The sequence below is a fragment of the Coenobita brevimanus genome, chromosome 2 (genome assembly GCF_032717465.1).
Source record: "Coenobita brevimanus isolate Jiangsu-jjx chromosome 2, ASM3271746v2, whole genome shotgun sequence".
Classification (NCBI taxonomy): Eukaryota; Metazoa; Arthropoda; class Malacostraca; order Decapoda; family Coenobitidae; genus Coenobita; species Coenobita brevimanus.
In genome coordinates, this window is record NC_136955.1 from 27,316,497 (window position 1) to 27,338,984 (window position 22,488).

Sequence of the window (22,488 nt, forward strand, 5' to 3'; positions counted from 1 at the left end):
GCGAGGTCGCCAAATTTATGTTACGGAACAGAGAAAGATAACGTACACTTTAAGTGAGAATGCTAAAAATCACTACTGTCCCGTAAAGTTCCAGGTTCAAAACAAAAGAGTTAGGTAAAATTACAAGTTAAAGTTTAATGCTCAAACTAACAACAAAACATTCAGGACTCATAAGGATAATGTAATGGCAAATAAACAGGTCAAATATATGGTTAACTGCAATAGCCTCTATTAACACGAAATTAGTAAGAGTAAATTTATCTAAGTCAGCCCTGATAAAATGAGATACCAGATAATACTCAGTGAATGCCAGATAAATAATTACAGATACAAACTATTATCAAAAATAACTGACACAACCCAACATTAATCAAAACCTCACTAGGCCTAAGAATTAACCTTATGCTACACAGTACAAGAAAAAATGCAACAACAGTTATACTCAAATTACACACAGCTGCTAGATGTTTGGAGATTTCTTGAGCACTCACAATAATAATAATTGTACAGGGGAGGACAGAGATGTGAACAAAATGAGGAGCAGATCTAAGTGGCAATGATGCAGAGACTGAGCTCATTATATAGGGGCCGGCAGAGCCTGACACAACTTGTAAGAGGGACGCGCAAATGAAGTGATGGGGACAAACGGTCGACAATCCCGCACTGAATAACAGAAAGGACGACTTACTCTACTATAACGGTAGAAGGGGGGGACTGAGGCAGAACACGCTCGTGATCAAACATGCAGCATACTGAGCGTTAAAATTACACAAAGGATGATGAAATCATAGGCTATGTAACAACGTTCATGCTGATATTACGAAATTGTTCCTTTGAGATTAATGATTCTCTCTCTCTCTCTCTCTCTCTCTCTCTCTCTCTCTCTCTCTCTCTCTCTCTCTCTCTCTCTCTCTCTCTCACTTTAATCACGCCACCACCATACAATTTCATTCAGGTAAGACCTCATTTCATGAAGGATTAAAGAACGCCATATCTAACCCCTCCAGTTAGAAAAGTCTCTATTTAAAACAACTGTAGTCGTGTTTGTAAACAAATTTTCTTCAGCTTAGTAAGGCCCTTTTTGCAGAGTTTGAAAAATCACTAGTAACTCTCTCAAACTCCATTAGCTCACTCCCAGATGAAGCAAGTAATCTGATGTTAGCGAGAATAGAGTACTAAAATCATCCTTGTCAATGGGGAAGTTAAAGGTGACAATATCATACATCTCAGGCTTATGGTTAACTGTGAAAATAATCATCTACTTTTAGTTGTAATAAAGTTCTAGAGCTGTACTTATCACGAGAGAGTCAAGCCCTTCAGAACGATCATTTTTATTGATTATGATCTTGCTACTGATGAATGTTCCATTCCTCTTAGAAAGGAAGTGTTGTTCGATAGGGGTTAAAATAAATCACTTGCAATATTTTTACTGCCATGCAAGCTTCTCTTTGATGTTAAGTTTACACACACACACACACACACACACACACACACACACGGCAGCTTCTGTTTTATGTTCACACACACACACACACACACACACACACACACACACACAAATTAGATTCATTTTAGGGAGAACCTCTGGCTGTGATATGGTCAGGAAAATTTTCATAAAACCTTCACTACGATGATGCCTTTACATTTGTAATAATAATAATAATAATAATAATAATAATATTCATTTGACAACATAGACATCATTCAGCTTAACCCCTTCGATACGGTAATGTGATTTGTATAATCTTGTTACCACCACACCTTTTTCTCAGCCTGGAAGAGTGTCTTAGTAAAGGTTGGATTAATGAAAGATTATCTAACACCTTAAGTTAAATATACATAAGGTGTCCCAGTAGTAGAGGTACTAATTTTTGCTGGTGTTTCTTGGGCTTGTATTCTTAGCTCTAACAGATGTTCGATTACTCAACGTCTTATGGGCAAAAATAGTCTTTTAAAATGCACTCATAGATTTTTTTTTCTGCCCTATTGACCATTGGGGCCAAAGCCCCTGGTCATTAAGGCCATATATATATATATATATATATATATATATATATATATATATATATATATGCAAACATATATATATATATATACATATATACACACACACTTTCATGCACACGTACATATATAAAATAATTTTTATTTTATTTATTTTTTTGTATTTTTTTTCTTGGTTTTATATTTTTCAGACCTTATAAAGAAAAACCTAATCTAGAGTCCCTAAAACTAATCAACTGACAGACAAATCGCTAACCTAAACTAAATCCTACAGAGACAAATAGCTAGACCTACACTAATGGTAAAAATACCTCGACTAACAGAACATCATCGACTGCAGATATGTAATGCCTTTATACATTACATACCTGCACTCATCACCTGGTGACTGTCAGTCGAGGCACAACCTAATATAGGGGACATCAATATATGAAAGGGAACCAGACGAGTCAGGAACAGTTCCATATACGTCAGCTGTCGTCCCTAATTAGAATAACTTAAGCAAGATGGTATAATGTATTTACCTATAACCTCGCCCAACAGACCACCATCGACTGCAAGTGCCCAGTACAACTATATTGCACACTTGCACTCATCAGCTGGTGACTGTCAGTCGAGGAACGGGGTTTAATGTAGGGGACATCAATATTAGAAATAGGTCAGAGGGAGGAGAACTATTTCAAATATGTCAACTGTCAACCCTAATTAATAGTACAATATATGCATATTTACAATTGATAAAAACCAAAACCACAGTGTAAAAAAGTCACATCACTCTGATCAGCCCGGTGTCTCTCAAGAAAGCCATCAATTTATCAGTCATAACAATGTCCCCATCACCCAGGATGGTGGAATGGGTGAAGAGGACATCTGATGCGCCGCAGTAATTTATAAGTGAAGCGCGTTCACAAATAAATCGCCACACTCACGACAAAGCCAGTCAGGAGACAGGACGTGTGTGCTGGGCAGTCCCCATGTCCTGTCCTCCCCTCTTACTGTTTTTTAACCAGCCCATAACCCACTGACGGGGCTAATGTACGGCCCGGTATGCACTATAAGTGCAGGGAATCTTTGAACGAACGGACGAACGAATAAATCGCCGACAGCGCAGAATGATATGACTGATAGCTAACACCGCATCACAGATGTCACAGTGCGGTGGGAATCGTCTTTCCATATAAGGTTTCATATGCGTCAACATGGTGGCATTAAGCCGTAGACGAGCCAACACTTTTTCTTCCAGGCGACTGGGACGATTGGCAGTGTCCCAGTCGCCCAGGTACGGCTTACACGTTCGAATATTTAGTCTGGTCCGCTGACCTTGCCACAGAAGATTTATTGATTTCTTTCCGAGAGAGAGACTCGACCGTAGATCACGAGGAACGTCCTAAGTCTCCTCGAGCTCTATAGCCGACTTTGCAAGTAAGTCAGCCTGCTCATTGCCGTAGATACGACAAGGACCAGGCACCCAGATCAGTGTGAATGACTTGTTGCATAAATGCAATCTATTAACGATGCGGCCCTGGATCTCGTGAGAGTCCATAGTACAAGATGCATCTGCCTGAAGGGCTGATATTGAAGTCATTATTAAATACATATTCTTCCATTACTGAACACTTAATGGGCTACAATGCTCTCGTTTGTAATTCGTTAGTATTACATCGTCAGTAACCATACATTCTACAGTTACTGAACACTCAATGGGAGAAAATTATCACCCTCAGAATTCACCCATTAGATCACCAGTAAATGTACAATACGTTCCACTCAAAATCAATTCTAGAATCACCTAAAATGATCTCGTTAAGTCATCAGACGCTTTTTATATAACAAAAACTAGGCCGTCTCTTTAAAGCAGCACAAACACAGTACTATTTTAGTAATTATCATCATATTCTAAGTGTTTAGAGTGATCTCAACTTTTGAAGAAAAGATTGCTAACAACCCATTCATTCTGGACACGCGCCTAAGAATTAAGGCTATTTTCAAACGATGTCATTTTCTCTTATGCGTCCAACTTTACCATAGGCTTTCAAATCCTTTCCCTGAGGCCCAGTAGTCGTCGTACGTACCACACACCTCCAAATATCACAGCATGGGTTCTAACACCTACCATCCATACTGAATACACGCCAGGGTTGTGTTGGTATCAGAGGTATTTACTAAATACTACTGTCAAACTGTGCAATGATCTCTCATAATTCTTTCACTTTAACGTGGCCCAGATCTTTGTCCTTTTTCCAGCTTATTTCAAGTAGCCAAATGACAGAATAAGACATCCAGAAACTTCATCTTTTCCACAGAAGTTATCTGTGATTACACTCTTTTTACTTTAACTTAGCCTAAAATTTTCATCACCGTCAAGAATGCTGAGTTGTAACAGGAGATTAATACTACGGTGACAGTCATGAAGAAGTGCGTGGAAGTGCTATGTAAAAGACGTAGCGTCGTATTGTTGTCTTTTTCTACCACAAAACTTCATGAAATACTGTAATCTGTAAAATGACGAAAATCTGGACCAAACTAGAGTAAAAACGGTAGAGTAACACATTTTCGTGTTAATTTTTGTTACAGCCCAGCATTCAGGTTATAGGGATGTTAATTTCAGGCCAAGTTAAAGTAAAAAGAGATAGCATAGGTGCTAATGAAGGCTATTTTTAACCGGACATTTTCGAAGCGTCTTTACTAAGCTTAATATTACTGTCTAAGCGGGAAAGATTTTAAAATATTTTACCGGATTGAAGGCATGCACTCTTTTACTCGTAAAACAATGGCATCTGTATTTACCCGTCATGAGGAACCAAGTACATGACTGTGACGCGTGCTTACCTCCTCGTTTTTCTTCCTCATGATGAAAGCTGCAACTTACACCATTGTCATCATTCTACTCTCTTGTTCTTCATCTTGGGGAAAACTGTGATTCAAATAATCGCCACTCCCATATTTACAAAGTTACAACGCCCATCCTTACTGGCTTTATAACTTATGCCCATTAACATCACTCACTCCGTTTTGCTCATTCCTTTAAACACACCTCTCTACACATCTACGTCTCTCCTGCACATCAGACTTATGATGCTGACGACGAGCCTACAAGTGGTGGCACTATGCACCCTGGGTTAGAAAGATGGGGCATCCACCCGAGGGCCAAACCTCCTCATATTTTCCTATACCTCACCTGGCCATGGGAAGAATCCCGGTCCGACCCTGGTGATGCGCTGTCTAACCACTAGGAGGTGCCGGATCCCTACACGGTGTATGCACGGTACTATACCTGTAGGACGGCCCTGCAGAAGCAGTTGTTTATCTGTGATCTACAGGTCTCCTAGGCCAGGCAGACCTAGGTTAAGCAACAACAGCAGTAACATCAGACTTACAGGTTTATGTTTTTTTTTCTTTTTCGCCTCTCATTCACGCCCTTCTTCGTATAATTTATGTCTCCTGTGCCAACACCAACGTAACACACTCTTCGTACTCTGCCGTATTATACTTATTTTTTGCTCCTCCACCTCTGACCTATATATCGGTCTGCCCAAAACACCTATTTCCACAGAGTAATATTCCTACTTCATCCCTCATTTGCTGCCACTATCCTAACTGATCCCGCCTACTCTCCAAACAACCCACCCTTTTATGCCTTGATGTAATGTGTAAGAATTGCCTTTCATGTTCCTGCAGATCCATTTTCACATACTATACTTTCCCTCTTGTATCCTACCACCCACCAACACCTCAGTGCATCCCTTTCCTTCGTCCCCATCCGCCTACCCAGTCCTGAAAGATCTCTATCAACGTACCTCAAGACCATTGCATCAGTAGATCTGCTTTTGTTTTTAAATATTCATTGATATAACATGCAATGAATTTTGACATGAATCGACTGCATTGACTCAAACAACTTTAAAAGATCCTAACTGTGTTATTTGAAGATCCATTACGCCATCACAAGCATAAAATTAAAATTAAAATCTGGATGCTGCCCAGAATATATGTATTTGATACTGCCCTAAGGCGGTGTGATGGTCATGAAGCAAATTGAAAAGTTCCAAATGAACCTAATTTAACTGAAATAAACCTGAATTTATTTACGTCACTTTAGACAAGGCTGGGTTAATATAGTACGACTAAAATGGATCTATCCTGGCTTGAATGGATGTAGTAGTAATTGTTCTCTAGGCAGTCTGGCCGAACAGCCACGTGAATGGATGTTGAACCTGACGTTGCGTAAACGGACTTTACTGTACCTGAAGCAAGTTGGTTGTATTCGGAATGACATTCTTTGGCCTGACTGGATGCGAAAGCCCTGAATGGATTAGATTAAACTTGAAAGAACCTAATTAGACATGACCGATCCTGAACGGACCTGATTGTCCCTGAACAATGTAAAAGAATTGGATCAAATGAAAAATGGACTATAGTGATTTGGATTTTAGCAGAAGACGTCCTTCGATTCGTTTCCAGTGAAGAGGCCAGAATCCTGAAAGAAATCCAGACAATCATGAACCTTATCTCCCAGAAATCTACCCTTCTTCCCGCAGTATAGCCAAGCCTGGTACCGATTTTCTACAGTCCAAAAGAGAGTATGGACAAGACAAAGGTAGCATATGTGGCCTCCCCTCGTTTCATGTCCACGGAAGCTCATGTTTTTACTACTTTGATTCCGGGGACGACGGCTGTATTAACTGTCTTCATACTTAAACAGTTGCGACATCATGAGCGACCCAGATGAGTCTGGCGTTCAGCACACCTTGGAATTAGAACCTGATGCAGTCTGTCCTCTGACCTTTTACTTTCTGACCTGAAGATGACATCCCCTACCCGGAACAACCTGCAGTGACTCATGATTGTTATATATCTGAGATGAGAATTCAGTTCATCCTTCAGCCTTATCAAAGCAGAATCATCAAGTACGTTGAGAAAAGACTCGTGTTCTTATCCAGGTTAACTGTGTCATGCATCAGGCATACAGAGGTAAAAACTCTTCGGTTCCGACTCATTCTTTACCGGCTGTTGTCATCTATTTTTGAGTAACCTTGTGCATGAAGTTAGTCATAGGCATCGTCTCCAGCTTTCTCCTTGACACCGGTGATGATGAACCCTGCTAGGAGTATTCTGATACGGTAACACAGCTGGGCAGACCACCTGTTCGGACACTGACGCTCGTTCACCAATTACAACCTCTGTGGCTCTCCATACTCCCCTGATATATTACAACCTGGTGCAGGCGAGGGACGCCTTACGGTGGTGGCACCGATACAGCTGGGTGTCTCCATTGCTCGGTTATGCAGGCGTCCCGCTGTAGGACTACATATTATATTTACAAATCATGATAGATAGATAGATAAATAAAAAGATAGACAGCCCTCTGCGAGCCTGGGAAAAGGAAATGAGGTTTGCAAGTTACACTGAGGAAAGCTGACGACAGCGGCCAGTAAGGAGATGATGCAGTTAGCTGTCAGCAGTCCTCTCGTGAACAAAGACCTGGTGACCACACGCACATATACACACATACTCACACACAGGCTTCTTTAAACTTTCCATCCATGAGGAATACACGTGATACGTCTCCTGTTTCACCAGAATTTAGGAAAGAGAGCTTAGAAGGGGACAAGCGATACTAGAGACAGGTCACGGGGAGAAGGGCTTGGCAATTTGAGAGAGAGAGACAGATAGCGAGACAGGGAGGTAGCTACCCGGGACTTATACTTCGTTCCGTGTGAGAGACTTGTTACTATTTCCAAGACAAATAAAAATAGTCCCATACTATTCTTTACCTCTCCTGTCACTACATGACAAATGGGAAGCTACTACAAGATATAAAAGCCGCTCGACCACAGGTCTAAAATATATATATGTATAACTCAACTACAACTCAACCACAAAGAACCACAAAGTATTTTATGACACAAAGTCATTCATGACATTTGGTAGCAGCAAACGTATACGAACCTCGTTTACGAATCAACATTAAATTCCTACAAAATATCAAGAATATCTCTCTCTCAACCAACAACACAACCAGCTCCTGACAGTATTCTCTCCAACCAGCCCCCTCCGTCTCCCAGATCATCATGCTGATGCAGAGGTCAAGAGATCACACGACGCCTTGCAAGTAGTTTAACAAAATATTGATACAATATTGCAATTTCTACGACGAATCAGGAAAACTACGGACATCGTCTCCCAATTAAAAGCAAATTTCTACAAAAGCAGGCGATACTCTACAAGATTAGCTTCAGTCTACAGGGAATCACTACAAAATACAGCCTACAATGCAAATGGTCTACAAGTCTACGAAACAACTCTATAATCTTCACGTAACTTCAAGCAGCAACAAGAAGAATATAAAACAAAGCAAATAAAGAAGAGGAAACACCGAAGCAACAAGCACACAAGCCACCACCACTCCCTCCCGCCTGCTGACCCAGAGGTCAAGACACGCAGCAAAACACCAAGTCCATATTCACAACTCGTCTTACTCACCCCTCTTCACTCAAGTTTCTCATCGCTACTCATTCACTCACCACAGCTACCAGTGTGGGAAGCCGACGTCACCATGTGCTGAGATGACATCACAACACGAGTCTGCCATGCCAAGCAACGTGTGACTGACACCAGGCACTTCTCACCCACTACTCATTACTCATTATTTACATAGCTCCTACTCATACTCATTTATTTTCACAGTTAAGTTGGAAATTCGACGTTCTATGCTGAGGTTTGCCTGAGACAGCCGTTAACCACTACAAATACCAGGCCATGGAATTTCCTGAGTAATATCGTCCATCAACACACCACTAGAATTATCAAGAGATCTTCAATCAAACCTGTATTTTTCTTCCGAGATCGACTTTTGTATCGACACACCTCTACGATCTGTATCAAGTGGGTAAAATTATACTTGCTCATTTCTTCTCAGTGCTAAAATTAGCTATATTCAACTTATTTACTCATCTAGTTTGCTAGGACATAAATAAACAAGAGGCGTATTTCATAACACCATATCTTAATGACAGGAATATTTTCGCCACCACCCACGTTAATACCAGATGACACACAAAATGCCACAACATCAGACTCACAATTAAGAGACAGCCCACCCCTTGTACAAACCTCACCACACGCTAAAGATAAAGAAACAAATACGGGAGTTTCAGATGATGAGTGGGAAACCCCTTCAGACATAGAGAGTGTGGACTTTGCAGCTGCCTTGCATACGTATGCCAATATACTTAACAGGGTTCACCGGTCCGGTCATATATATTCCACCATTCCCTCACACAACGATAAACACGTACAAGTTGAATTAACAGGGCAATCATTAAAAATGAATCAAGAAACAAATACCGCTGATCTAAAAACCACACCTCACGTTTTTGTGTATCACGAGGATAAGACTGCCCCAAAATTCTCTGGCACAGACAAAGATCGCATTGATGTCATTTCATTAGTCAGTCAGTGCGAACAAATGTTCATCAAGCGCCACATACTAGATGAACAAGAGAAAATTGCTATTTTTTCATCTTGCATAAGCCAGGAAAGATGTCCAGCAAGCAATTTATTGCGCTCTGATAAGCTACATCGTGCTAGGACATATGATGAATTTCTGAAGAAATTTTCTGGAGGTATGAACTTCTTGCCAGGTATAATTCCAGAATTACATAAAATTGTAGATCTTATAAGGGAGCACACTACAAACCATGTGCTCAGTGAAATAACTGCTGATGTCTCCACAATCAAGAGAACTCTATTAGCTACTCTGGAGAATTCTAATTGGATAACAGATGATGGAAAGATGTCCCCAGACCTCGTCGTGGACATCATTGGTTATGTAGCTGCCTTGTGTAAAGTACCTGATAGGACCCTTAAGATCTCCAAGACGATCGCGTACACCCCAGGAATGTGCTTGCTAGACTTAATGAACGAGGTAGAGATGCAGTGCAGTAAAGCAGGTGTGGTCGACACACATGCACATTCTGGTAGAATCAGGGTACCTGAGACAGTATCAGCTGTGAAAACATCTACACCGACCCCAAACAGAGAACAAAATCGATCGCGACCAGAAATGAGGCAGCCAAAACAAACAAAGACGCCTAGAAATCGTTCCCACACGCCTTCCTACAGGCAGTTTCATAAGTTTTCGCGCAGCCCTAGCAGGTCTCGCGCCATAAACAACAATTCTTATGGGAAATCACCTCGTAGGTCACAGTCAAGGGATAGGTCCATTCTATGTCATTATTGTGCAAAACCAGGACACACAAGGTATGAATGCTTTATCAAGGCAAAAGAGGATAAAAAAAAGACACAAGGATTTGGTCCTTACTGTAGGCATCATAGATACCAAGGGCACTGGACTAGTGATTGCAAAACAGTAGAAAAAAATGTGTCTATGTTCAAATCGGGGGAAGACCAAGTCATGACAAAAAACGAACAAACGTAAAGAAGAACAAGGCTAAACTTCACATAGGAGGCATGTTGGGAAATGAGTGTATCTTGATACCAGCTGTATGTGAGGATCAAAACGTTTCCTTATTTTTAGATACAGGCTCTCCAGTGAACTTAATAACACATGAAGAACTAAATAGAATGCTTAAAAATAAAAAGAAAATAACTTTTCTGAATGAAGCTGATTTAGTTTTATACACAGTAGATGGGCAAGAGATTACAGTGAAAGGTATGATAAGATTAAATCTCAGTTTCACAGAAACTACAAGACCATTCTCTGCATTTTTCTATATCGTTGAAAACTTAGCAATTAAAGCTCACATGTTACTGGGCTTAAGATCCATGAGAGCTGAGAACATAACTATACTCCCACAAATGAATGGAATAGACTTTGATAATGAATAGAGGAAATAACTTCAGAGCCCTCACCGATTGGTAGAAGAGAGCCAAAAAGAATTGGTAATATTAAAGGCATAAACAAACATACACAAACAGATGAGTGCATAGATCCACTGGCACCACCAACCACATCCTCCAGAAGTAGTGACCCAGATAACAGTACTGATTTATCAATTTTTCCAGCCCATCTCACTAATGATTTAGTTATAACACCTAATTCATACATGAAGGTTACCATAAAGAGCAAATTACGGAATAGTACTGTCTTTGTCTTAGAAGAATTATGTAAAATAAAGGGATTGTCAGTAGCAAACGCATTATGTCATACGAACGACGAAGGGCTAACTCAGATATTCATTATTAATCACATGAATGGAGAAGTTCAGTTGAAAAAGGGAACTTGCATAGTTAATATTGAAAAATGTTTCGCCCCTGTGAAGGAAATAAATATTGGTGGAGTAACAATTGAGATAAAATCTACGGATAGAGAAAGAATAAAAGAGAATTTAATTCACTCAGGTGAATTTGACGAAGAAAATGATTTGTTAACCCTGCTGGAAACACACAGGGACACCGTAGCATTGCCCGGAGAACAATTAGGGTGTACTAACTTGATTAATCACATGATTAATGTGCACCCCGAAACACCACCAATTTTCGTACCAGCTTATCGCATACCACACTCCCAACGTACACTTGCAAATCAGTATGTCGATGAAATGTTAAAGCTTGGAATTATTGAGCCTTCAGTTTCTCCGTGGAACGCCCCCCTTTTCTTTGTGCCCAAACGAAATGGAGAAATGCGTGCTGTAGTAGATTACCGTAAACTAAATAATCACACAATACTAGACAGATTTCCCATGCCATTGCTAAGCGATGTTCTACAGAATGTTGGTCCTGAGAATAATATATTCTCGACCATCGATCTCCTAAACGGATACTATCAGATTCCGGTATCTCAGGAGTCACGTAAATACACTGCCTTTTCAACAAACAGAGGCCATTATCAATATACAAGAATGCCAATGGGACTGAGGACAGCCCCAGGCACATTCCAGGGTCTTATGAATTACGTATTGTCCGGAATTTTAGGACAAGGAATATTTGTTTATCTTGACGATATTATTATCGCAACGAAGAATATTAAGGATCATCTCAGGAAATTAGACTTACTCATACAAAAGCTTAGTGATGCTGGATTAAAAATTAAACTTTCTAAATGCAAATTTTGCTTTAAGGAAATAAATTTCTTAGGCCACAAATTAAGTTCTGATGGTATTCACACCACTGATGACAAAATACAGGCAGTGAGAGATTTTCCTGAACCCACTACGACTGACGAAGTTAGACAATTTTTAGGTCTGGCTGGGTACTATAGGTCATTCGTACCACAGTTCTCTCATATAGCCTTCCCTCTATTCCAACTACTCAAAAAAGATGCTGTATTCCATTGGGAAGAAGAACAAAAAAGGGCATTTAACAATCTAAAAATTAAACTAACAAATGCACCTTGTTTAGCATATCCGGATTACACGAAATCATTTATTATTTGTACAGACGCATCAGTTAAAGGATTAGGGGCTGTACTGATGCAGGAAGATAAAAGAGGAAAGAATCAACCAATTGCATTTGCCAGCAGACAAACAAGAGGTGCGGAGAAAAAATATTGCACTACAGACTTAGAGGCACTTGCAGTGGTTTTTGCATTACAAAAGTTTCGAGATTTGGTATATGGTTACGAAATCCACTTATTCACCGACCATAAACCACTGTTGGGTATGTTTAAAGAAAAACTCCTTTCTGGGAGGAAAGCAAGATGGAAATGTACAGTTGAAAACTACAATGTACAAATTCATTATATACAAGGTAAAATGAACATAGTAGCTGACGCATTATCTAGGAACCCGAACACAATTCAGGTCGCGGCGTTAGATCTCAAAGGAAATATCCCAAACCACGAGGATATCGCAAAGGCACAAAGACTTGACCCAATATGGTCAAAAGTAATATACAAGTTAGAAAGTGGAGATGACATACAATTACCCAAACTTCATTTCCCACTTGAACAATTCACAGTGGTCAATAATACATTATACAAAATTAACTCTAAACAACCAAAGCGCCAAAGAAATACTAACCAGTTGGTAGTACCTAATGACATGATACCCCAAGTATTACGATTGATACACGACAGCCCACATGCAGGACATCCTGGAAAGGATAAGACATTCAACCAAGCCCAGCTATTATATTACTGGCCTTCATTACGAAGAGATATAAACAATCATATAGACAGATGCGAATCATGTGCGAAACACAAAGGATACCCAATCACACCTGCACCGATGGGTAATTACCCAGTACCACATCAACCATGGGACGTTGTCGCTGTTGATTTACTCAAGATGCCATTATCATACAATAATAACCTATACTTATTCGTAGCAACGGATCATTTTTCCCGTTATGTCATTTTAGCTCCAATTAAAGATAAGACAGCAGAGACAGTAGCAAAGGCGATAACAGATAATGTAATATGTCGTTTTACTACCCTAAAGGTATTAATAAGTGATAATGGAGGAGAATTTAATTCTGAGATCTTACAAGAAATATGTAAACAATACAACATCAAAAAGGTTAACGTTTAGGCCTATCACCCAGCATCGAATGGGTTGGTAGAGAGACAAAATAAAAAAGTATTAGATGTGCTACGACACATTCTCAGTGAAAATTATGCAAGCTGGGATGATTGGATTCCCAGAGTAGAGGCCTCAATTAATGGGTCTATAAATAAATCCATTGGTGACACACCACATTTCATTATATATGGCACAGATAAAAAATTACCATATGAGCTCCTAGAAGGTGACAGCATGCCTATATACAATTACGATGATTACTCTAAACTCCGTTTACGTGAATTCCAGGACATTCACAAAAGAGTCAAAAAACAATTAACGATGTCCAAGGAAGAAATGACGGAGGCATTTAACAAGAAGGCAAAAGATTCACCTATCAGCTTAGGAGACATTGTTTACGGAGTCATTCATACGAGAGACAATAAATTATCCCCAAAATTTGAGGGCCCATTCAGAGTAATTAACATAAAAGCAAACAAAGTTTTAATTAAGTCACTTTCAAGTGGCGAGGAGAAACAAGTTCATATTGACCATTTAAAACGAGTTTCAAGGGAATTATCACATAATTATTCAGCCTCGGATACAACCGAACAGGTGAACGTACCTCAAGAAACCAAGCATGAACACAACAATGATTACAAAAAGAAATTAAGGTCATATACCAAACAATCGAACATAGGTGCAACTATTCCAATAAAATCTTCAGTACATCATTTACGAGAATTAAATATCGATTTAAACTCTTTCTATAAATGAAATAACAGTTGACCGTAACGCACATCATCACTATCATCAACCACAACTTTATAGGAAATTAATAGATTTTTTTTTTCGGTAGGTTACGATGAAGGGACTTATGCTATGGATTCTCCTCTACATAGTAAGAGTATATGCGCACCTAGACCCCAAGCATATAGTACGACAAGGATGCCTCATAGCTCCAACGGCCACGACTACAATCGTTAAGGACGTCATGAGTACTGAAATAAGTCTAGATTACTTGTATGACTTACCTACTTATCTAGAAAGACTTGCGACGCCGATGCGAACTCTGGACTTCAAGATAGGGAATTATGTTTCACAAGCACATAACACCAAGGAAGTGAATGAAATGGTGAAGTTAGCGAAATGAAAACTAGAACAGGCGAAGTCAACTATGCTCGTAATGATCCAAGATCTCCCATCTTATGGAACGGAGGTACTGAGCTACAGGAATAACATCACACGTACTCGCCAAAAGCGCGGTTTGTTCGATCTGGGCGGCGCAGTTCTTGGGAACATCTTTGGATTGGCTACAGAGGATGACCTTAAAGAAATAAACAACAAATTTAATAAGATAGCTCAGGTACTAACATACCAAGATAAATTCATCACAGGACAGAACTCAGCAATGAAGACAATTGTGAAAAATCTGAAACAAGCAGAAAACGTAGCTCCCGAGAGTGTGGATAAAATAAATGAATTAGAGGGAAACGTTACTCTTTTCCAGCACTTCTCCATCATCACAGAACATATTGACACGATTCTACTACAATTAGAGAACACTAGAGATCGTTTCAGGGCACTTATGCAAGGAATTTCGAATGCTGGTGATGGCAAGATCACAAATGACTTACTCCCAGTTCATGAGCTACGTCAGATAGTTAGTCAAGGCATACATAAACATAAATTGAAGCCATTGTTCCGCAGTAAGGAATTTATGCAATATTACCCGTATTTAGAAGCAACACTAACACCAATATCAGTGGTAGTTCATGTACCATTCATCACTGAAGACCTGTTCACAGTATACCAAATACACCCTTTCCCCTATAAAAATAACAACACTTTGGTCATCATCAACATCAACACAGACATCGAACTCATCATGGTCTCCAAGAGACGAGACACTGTCACTTTCGCAAGTGAGTCAACGATTGAACGAAAGTGCCGCACATCCTTACATGTTGTTCATCTTTGTCCTGCGTACATTTTCACGTTTCAGCCTACTGATACGGTCCCTTGTGAAATGGCTATCATCAGCAATAACAATATTCATCATCATTGCAACTTCACTTTTGCTAAAGATAAACTTGTACACCATCAACGCATTGGACACTCACAGTTTTTTTATTTCCCTCATAACACATCAGTTTACATAGTCTGTCCAGATATACAGTACCACCATCTCATACATCAGCATCAGGATTATACATAGCACCAGACTACTGTGCGGTATTTACACCAGCCATGTCTACTTTATCCACCATCAATCACTACGCCATTCTCAACCATACACACAAACATTTCCACCCACTGCCTAATATGAACTTAAACATGAGCACAAGTATTAAGCTGACTTCACCTAAGTTTGAAACTATGCAGCTGATCAATGAAACAATGAAGCCCTGGGAAGATTTGAGTTTGAGTATGTTCAACCCATATTATGTGTATAGCCCAGCACCTACTGTCTTTATAATCGTCTGCATTGTAGTTGCAGTACTGCTGTTCGCAATGCACAGAATGCATGCAAGAATTGCTAATTTGGAGTCATTATTTAGTGGGGGGAGAGTTAACATCACAGTTAACCACCCTGAATGAAGTGTATATATTTTGTATATAGTATTAATTATATATATATATATAAAAAAAAAATACAAAGAAAAAAATGACCCATATATGGCAGACCAGTACCATTATCTTTAAATGAAATATTAATAACTCTTACAATAATCTCAATTTTAAACTATTTTTTATTCTTGCATGTATACATTTCACTATAATAACCCAAGTACATACTGTATTACAGTTAAATAATTTACTTTAATGCATGTATTCAAATATGTATACACCTTGTTTAAAATGTAATATTACTGAATAATCACTGTTTACTATGAATAATATAGGTATACAATATTCATACAATTATGTTGCTTTGCAATGTTGTGTATTTCACTTAATTAGCTTATAAGTTCATTATAATGTGTATGTAGTATGTATTAATATATTAGGACTATTAACTGTCGATGGTCCGCCATTTTCGCGCGGCCGAGCAGATGTAGGACTACATATTATATTTACAAATCATGATAGATAGATAGATAAATAAATAGATAGACAGCCCTCTGCGAGCCTGGGAAAAGGAAATGAGGTTTGCAAGTTACACTGAGGAAAGCTGACGACAGCGGCCAGTAGGGAGATGATGCAGTTAGCTGTCAGCAGTCCTCTCGTGAACAAAGACCTGGTGACCACACGCACATATACACACATACTCACACACAGGCTTCTTTAAACTTTCCATCCACGAGGAATACACGTGATACGTCTCCTGTTTCACCAGAATTTAGGAAAGAGAGCATAGAAGGGGACAAGCGATACTAGAGACAGGTCACGGGGAGAAGGGCTTGGCAATTTGAGAGAGAGAGACAGATAGCGAGACAGGGAGGTAGCTACCCGGGACTTATACTTCGTTCCGTGTGAGAGACTCGTTACTATTTCCAAGACAAATAAAAATAGTCCCATACTATTCTTTACCTCTCCTGTCACTACATGACAAATGGGAAGCTACTACAAGATATAAAAGCCGCTCGACCACAGGTCTAAAATATATATATATATAACTCAACTACAACTCAACCACAAAGAACCACAAAGTATTTTATGACACAAAGTCATTCATGACACCGCAACTGCCATCTCAATCCGCGTAGAGAGGATGATGGACTACGAGAAAAGGCAGTTTCGGCCTGCGAAACGCCGGGTTAACATTCAGATGAGCCTTACATTACAACAGAAGGAGCAACAACAATAACAATAACAACGACAACAACAACGACAACGATTACTGAACTCTCCCATTTTTCTTCACCCCCATACACGGTTATGGAGCAGGACGCAGGTAGGAGGTTGAACGAGCGTGTTATCTGAATATTACTACCACCCAACAGTTTCACCCAGCGCAAAAAGGCTCTCTCGTAGTTAAGGGGTTAATTGTCTGAGCGCCCGCAGTAAATAGGAAGTGTAGTATGTTATTAAGCAATTAAAGTGACCGGCATATACGGCTTTATCTTGCTAATCTCATTTATTAAAAGACACAGAATATGCATGGCGAGCGAGGAAGCATTTACCATGGCTTAATATCTACCTTTTGTCTGACGCTTTGCCTAGAGGGCTTCCTGGTGTATATGTTCTTACTCATCAAAGACCCCTTCCTCTCACTAATAAAGCCTCAAACGTAGTGCTACTGGTTAAGGATAATCCCCAACACCTGTTCCCAAACGATTTATTTTGCTAATTATTTTTTTACTGTCCTATTCTGTGCGACATAAATCCTTCCGTTATCACCATACTCTGCATAAATAACGTACTAAAAAATCTTAACCAGCCATATCCAATATTATAAAGATCTTAACCAGCCATACCCAAAACTTTTTCGCCAAGGAAAAGGTGTTAAGGACCTTCCTTAACCAAAAAGAGTACAAGCATAGGTTTACCTCTTCTGATAACCTCCTGATTCACGGACTTCATTATTTCCCTTGTCTTTCTTACCTGACGCCTCGGCAAAAGGGTTTCCTGGTACATCTCTCACAATTCAGTAACGACCCCAACTCTCCCTCTTATAAAGCACTTCCTTACCTAGTTCTTGGGCCACAACTCCTTCCTGCAACCATCCTCACATGTAATTATCATTATGACACCGTGGCTAATATGTCCCTACTAAGCAACGACTCTCCATCGCAACATCATCCACCCCTACACGCTCCATTATTCTGTCTTTCCACATTGCTCTTGGTCTACAGCTTCTTTTTGCAACCACCCAACTCTGTTTAATTCAGTGTCTATCTATATCTATAGCCAGACGCCTTAATCCCGTAAGGAATGGCCACAGACAATTTGCCTCCATGTCACCAGCCATTGTGATGCCCTCCCCCCAGCTCACCCTCTCTCTCTCTCTCTCTCTCTCTCTCTGTACTAATTCAATGTACTTACCCTTGACTCATCAGTTTCTCTGTGCAAGTGTCGCAGTGTGACGTATGATTATGTGGTGTGAGGTGTGGTAGTGTATGGTGTGGTGGTGTGCGCCATGGTGTTGCTGCGTGAGGTTTGTTTATGTGGTGCGAAATGTGGTAGTGAGTGATGTGACAGTGTGCAGAATGACCGTCTATTTTGAAGTGTGGCAGTGTGTGATGTGATGGTGTGTGGTGTGACGTGACAGTGTGAGGTGTGACTTTATTGTGAGGGTTGGTAGCGTATGGTGTGAAAGTGTGCAGTGATGTGTGCAAGTGTAAGATGTGACTGTGAATTGTGAGGTGCTGTTGTGTGCTGTGTTGCGTGGTGTGGCAGTGTGAGATGTGATTATCAGGTATGAGACATTGTAGTGTGTGTGGTGTGGCAGTGTGAGATGTGATGGTGTGTGGCGTGATGTGGCAGTGCGAGATGTGATTACGTGGTGTGAGGTTTGGTAGTGTGCAATATGATAGTGTGATGTATGGTGTGATGGTTGGTTAGTGGCTGCATTGTGGAATCGTAGTGTGTGTGGGGTGGGGTAGCAGTTTGAGGTGTGGTTGCACTGTGATATGTCATACTGTGTGTTGTGATAGTGTTTGCCGTGGTATGGTACTATGAGGTATGTCTGAGTATTCTAAGGTGTGACAGTGTGCAGTGTGCCAGTGTGGAAGGCTGTATGGCAGTATGAAATGTACTGTATATTGTAAGATGTGGTATGTCGTGGTGTGGCAGTTTAAGGTGTGAAACTGTGAGGCGTGGTAGGTGTTGTAAGAGAGTATTTGACGTGGTGTGACAGTGTGAGGTGTAGTAATGATAGGCATGGTAAGGCAGAATGAAGTGTAGCTAGGTGCCAGAATGGACAGAATGACAGTGAGATTTGGCAATGTGTACATTAGTGTGAATGTGTGGTGTGGAATGTGTAATGTGGATAAAAGTGCTACAGTGTGTCGGGGGTTTTACTGTGATGTATTTTGTGAATTACGGTACACTGTGCTTTGGCTACAGTGATATGGTACCGAGGGGTATGGCAATGAATACTGTCGTGTAATGATCTGAAATGTGTGCATAAATTGTGGCAGTGTGAGGTGTGTGTATAGTGTGAGAATGTGAAGAGTGTGTGTGTGTGTGTGTGTGTGTGTGTGTGTGTGTGTGTCAGTGTGTGAAGTGTGGCAGTGTAAGGTATGTGTGATGTAAAGTTTGGCATTGTGAAGAGTGGCGGCGTGAAGTGTAACACTGTGGTTTGACAGCGTGAAACTGAGTAGCAAGAAGTGCAGTAGTGTTAAGTGTGGCACAATGCAGCATGATACTGTGAAGTACAGTAGCCTAAAGTATGGCAGTATGAAGTGTGGCAGTGTCAAGTATAACGGTGTCGAGTGTGGCAGACTAAAGGAATGGCAGTGTGAAGTGTGACTGTATGGAGTGTAGTCGTTACAAGTGTGGCAGTGTGAGGTATGGGGGTGATGTATTGTACGGTTTGCTTCAATATAATGACTTTTCTAACGCTTTTCATGAGAGAGAGGAATATTATTAAACTTACCCTGGCAGTGAAAGTATTATAAAGCTAATCCTTGAATTCTGGGCAGGATAAACGCAGGATTATTGCAGGCAGAAGGCGAAGAAATACTAGGCTACTCAATGACTACCAGAGAGAGAGAGAGAGAGAATGCAAATATATTCCTAGCGTAAAAATTTCTTTGTGTGTGAATACTCATGTGATGTGTGTGTGTGTGTGTGTGTGTGTGTGTGTGTGTGTGTGTGTGTGTGTGTGAGAAGAGTATAATTGAGGTTATATGAGCCTAAGAGATTATACTATATATATATATATATATATATATATATATATATATATATATATATATATATATATATATATATATATATATATATATATACTGTAACCAAGCAGTGTGTCTGTGTCGGTGGTGTGTGTCCCTGCAGATTACTGTAACCATATATTAACGGAATCGAGGTATCTGTGTGTGTGTGTGTGTGTGTGTGTGTGTGTGTGTGTGTGTGTGTGTGTGTGTGTGTGGAATCTGTATTAAATCACAAAGAGCGCTTGTTTATGTTTGTGTGTAATTTTGTGTGTATGAATATTTGTATGTATTCATGAACGTATGTATTTATTTATGTATGTATGTATGCATGCATGTATGTGTGTATGTGTGCGTGTATGTGTGTGTACAAAGGCAGCATCTGTGCGTTATGAGAGGCCTGAATGGGATGGAAAGCACCAAGTTATTTAATTGTAGAATTAAGCTTCTGACCTTGGTAATACGAGAGAGAGAGAGAGAGAGAGAGAGAGAGAGAGAGAGAGAGAGAAGAGGCCTTATGCAATCATTGATATTTCTAGTAACGTTCAGTTATAAATTACGAGAGAGAGAGAGAGAGAGAGTGAGAGAGGCGAGGGATGGTTAAGTAAATTGCATTATCATCATGCATATCCTTAGATCATACGCAAATATGACTAAGTTTATGAAAGGCAGTAATATTCAACATTAAGACGTTATGAATATTTATCTACTAAAAAAAAAAAGAACAAGAAAATATCCAGTATTTACGGCTCGCTAAGGTAATTTTACGGGTTTTTTTAGAGTAATTAATTAATATTTGCATGATCTAATGTTCCACTCTCAGTTGAATAAAATCGTCTGGCATCAACTTAGCAAAACACAACATTGATCTGGGTTGTAAGGGGCTGATATTTTTATATATACTATTATTGATTCAGCTATGATTCTCTCTCTCTCTCTCTCTCTCTCTCTCTCTCTCTCTCTCTCTCTCTCTCTCTCTCTCTCTCTCTCTCTCATGTAATATATAACTGAATGCCACTAGTCATATGAGTATTTCCCTAATTTCATTTTCGTCTCTCTCTCTCTCTCTCTCTCTCTCTCTCTCTCTCTCTCTCTCTCTCTCTCTCTCTCTCTCACTTAAACCCTACGGAGTATAAAGACATTGTGTTTACCATAACACTGAGGTGTCGAGCGATGCAGGTCAACTTTGTCTTCAGGTGCGGGAGTGATTAGCCTAGCTGCGGATCCCTACGTTTTTCATAGAGTAAAATTAGGCTGGATGATGATTATTGTTGTTATTATTATTACTTCCGCCAAGGAAGTTATGTTTTCACCCCTGTCCGTTTGTTTGTTGGTTGGTGTGTGAGCAAGATTACACAAAAAATACAAGACGGATTTCCACGAAACTTGGTAGAAGAATGGGCCTTGGCCAAGAATACACTCTATTCAATTTTGGTGCGGATCCGGATAAAGGTGCGGATCCAGGAATTTTTTTTTCACTTTCTTTAACATTGCGAGATGGGGCGTTGGCGGAGGTACGGTCTCTACTGAGTGCCATTGTAGTTATTACTGTTTTATTATTATTATTATTATTATTATTATTATTATTATTATTATTATTTTTACTATTGCTACTACTACTACTACTACTGCTACTACTACTACTACTGCTACTACTACTACTACTACTACTACTACTGCTACTGTTACTACTACTACTACTACTACTACTACTACTACTACTACCACCACCACCACTACTACTAATACTAATACTACTAATACTAATACTACTACCACCACCACCACCACCACCACTACTACTACTACTACTACTACTACTACCACTGCTGCTGCTGCTGCTGCTGCTGCTGCTACTACTACTGCTATTAATATTTTATTATTTTTTTATCATTACTATTTTTATTATTATTATTATTATTATTATTTTAGTATTATTATCATTATTGTTACTTTTATTATTATTTTATTATTATTAATATTGAGATTATGTTATTATTCTTACTACTACTATTACTATTATCATAGTTGTTATTATTATTATTAGTAGTAGTAGTAGTAGTAGTAGTAGTAGTATTACTATTATTATTATTAATATTATTGTTATCAACACCATCATCATCGACACCCTCATTATCATCACCATTATCATTATGAATATCGTCTGTGTCCTGTATTTCTATCAATACAAATTAAGGACA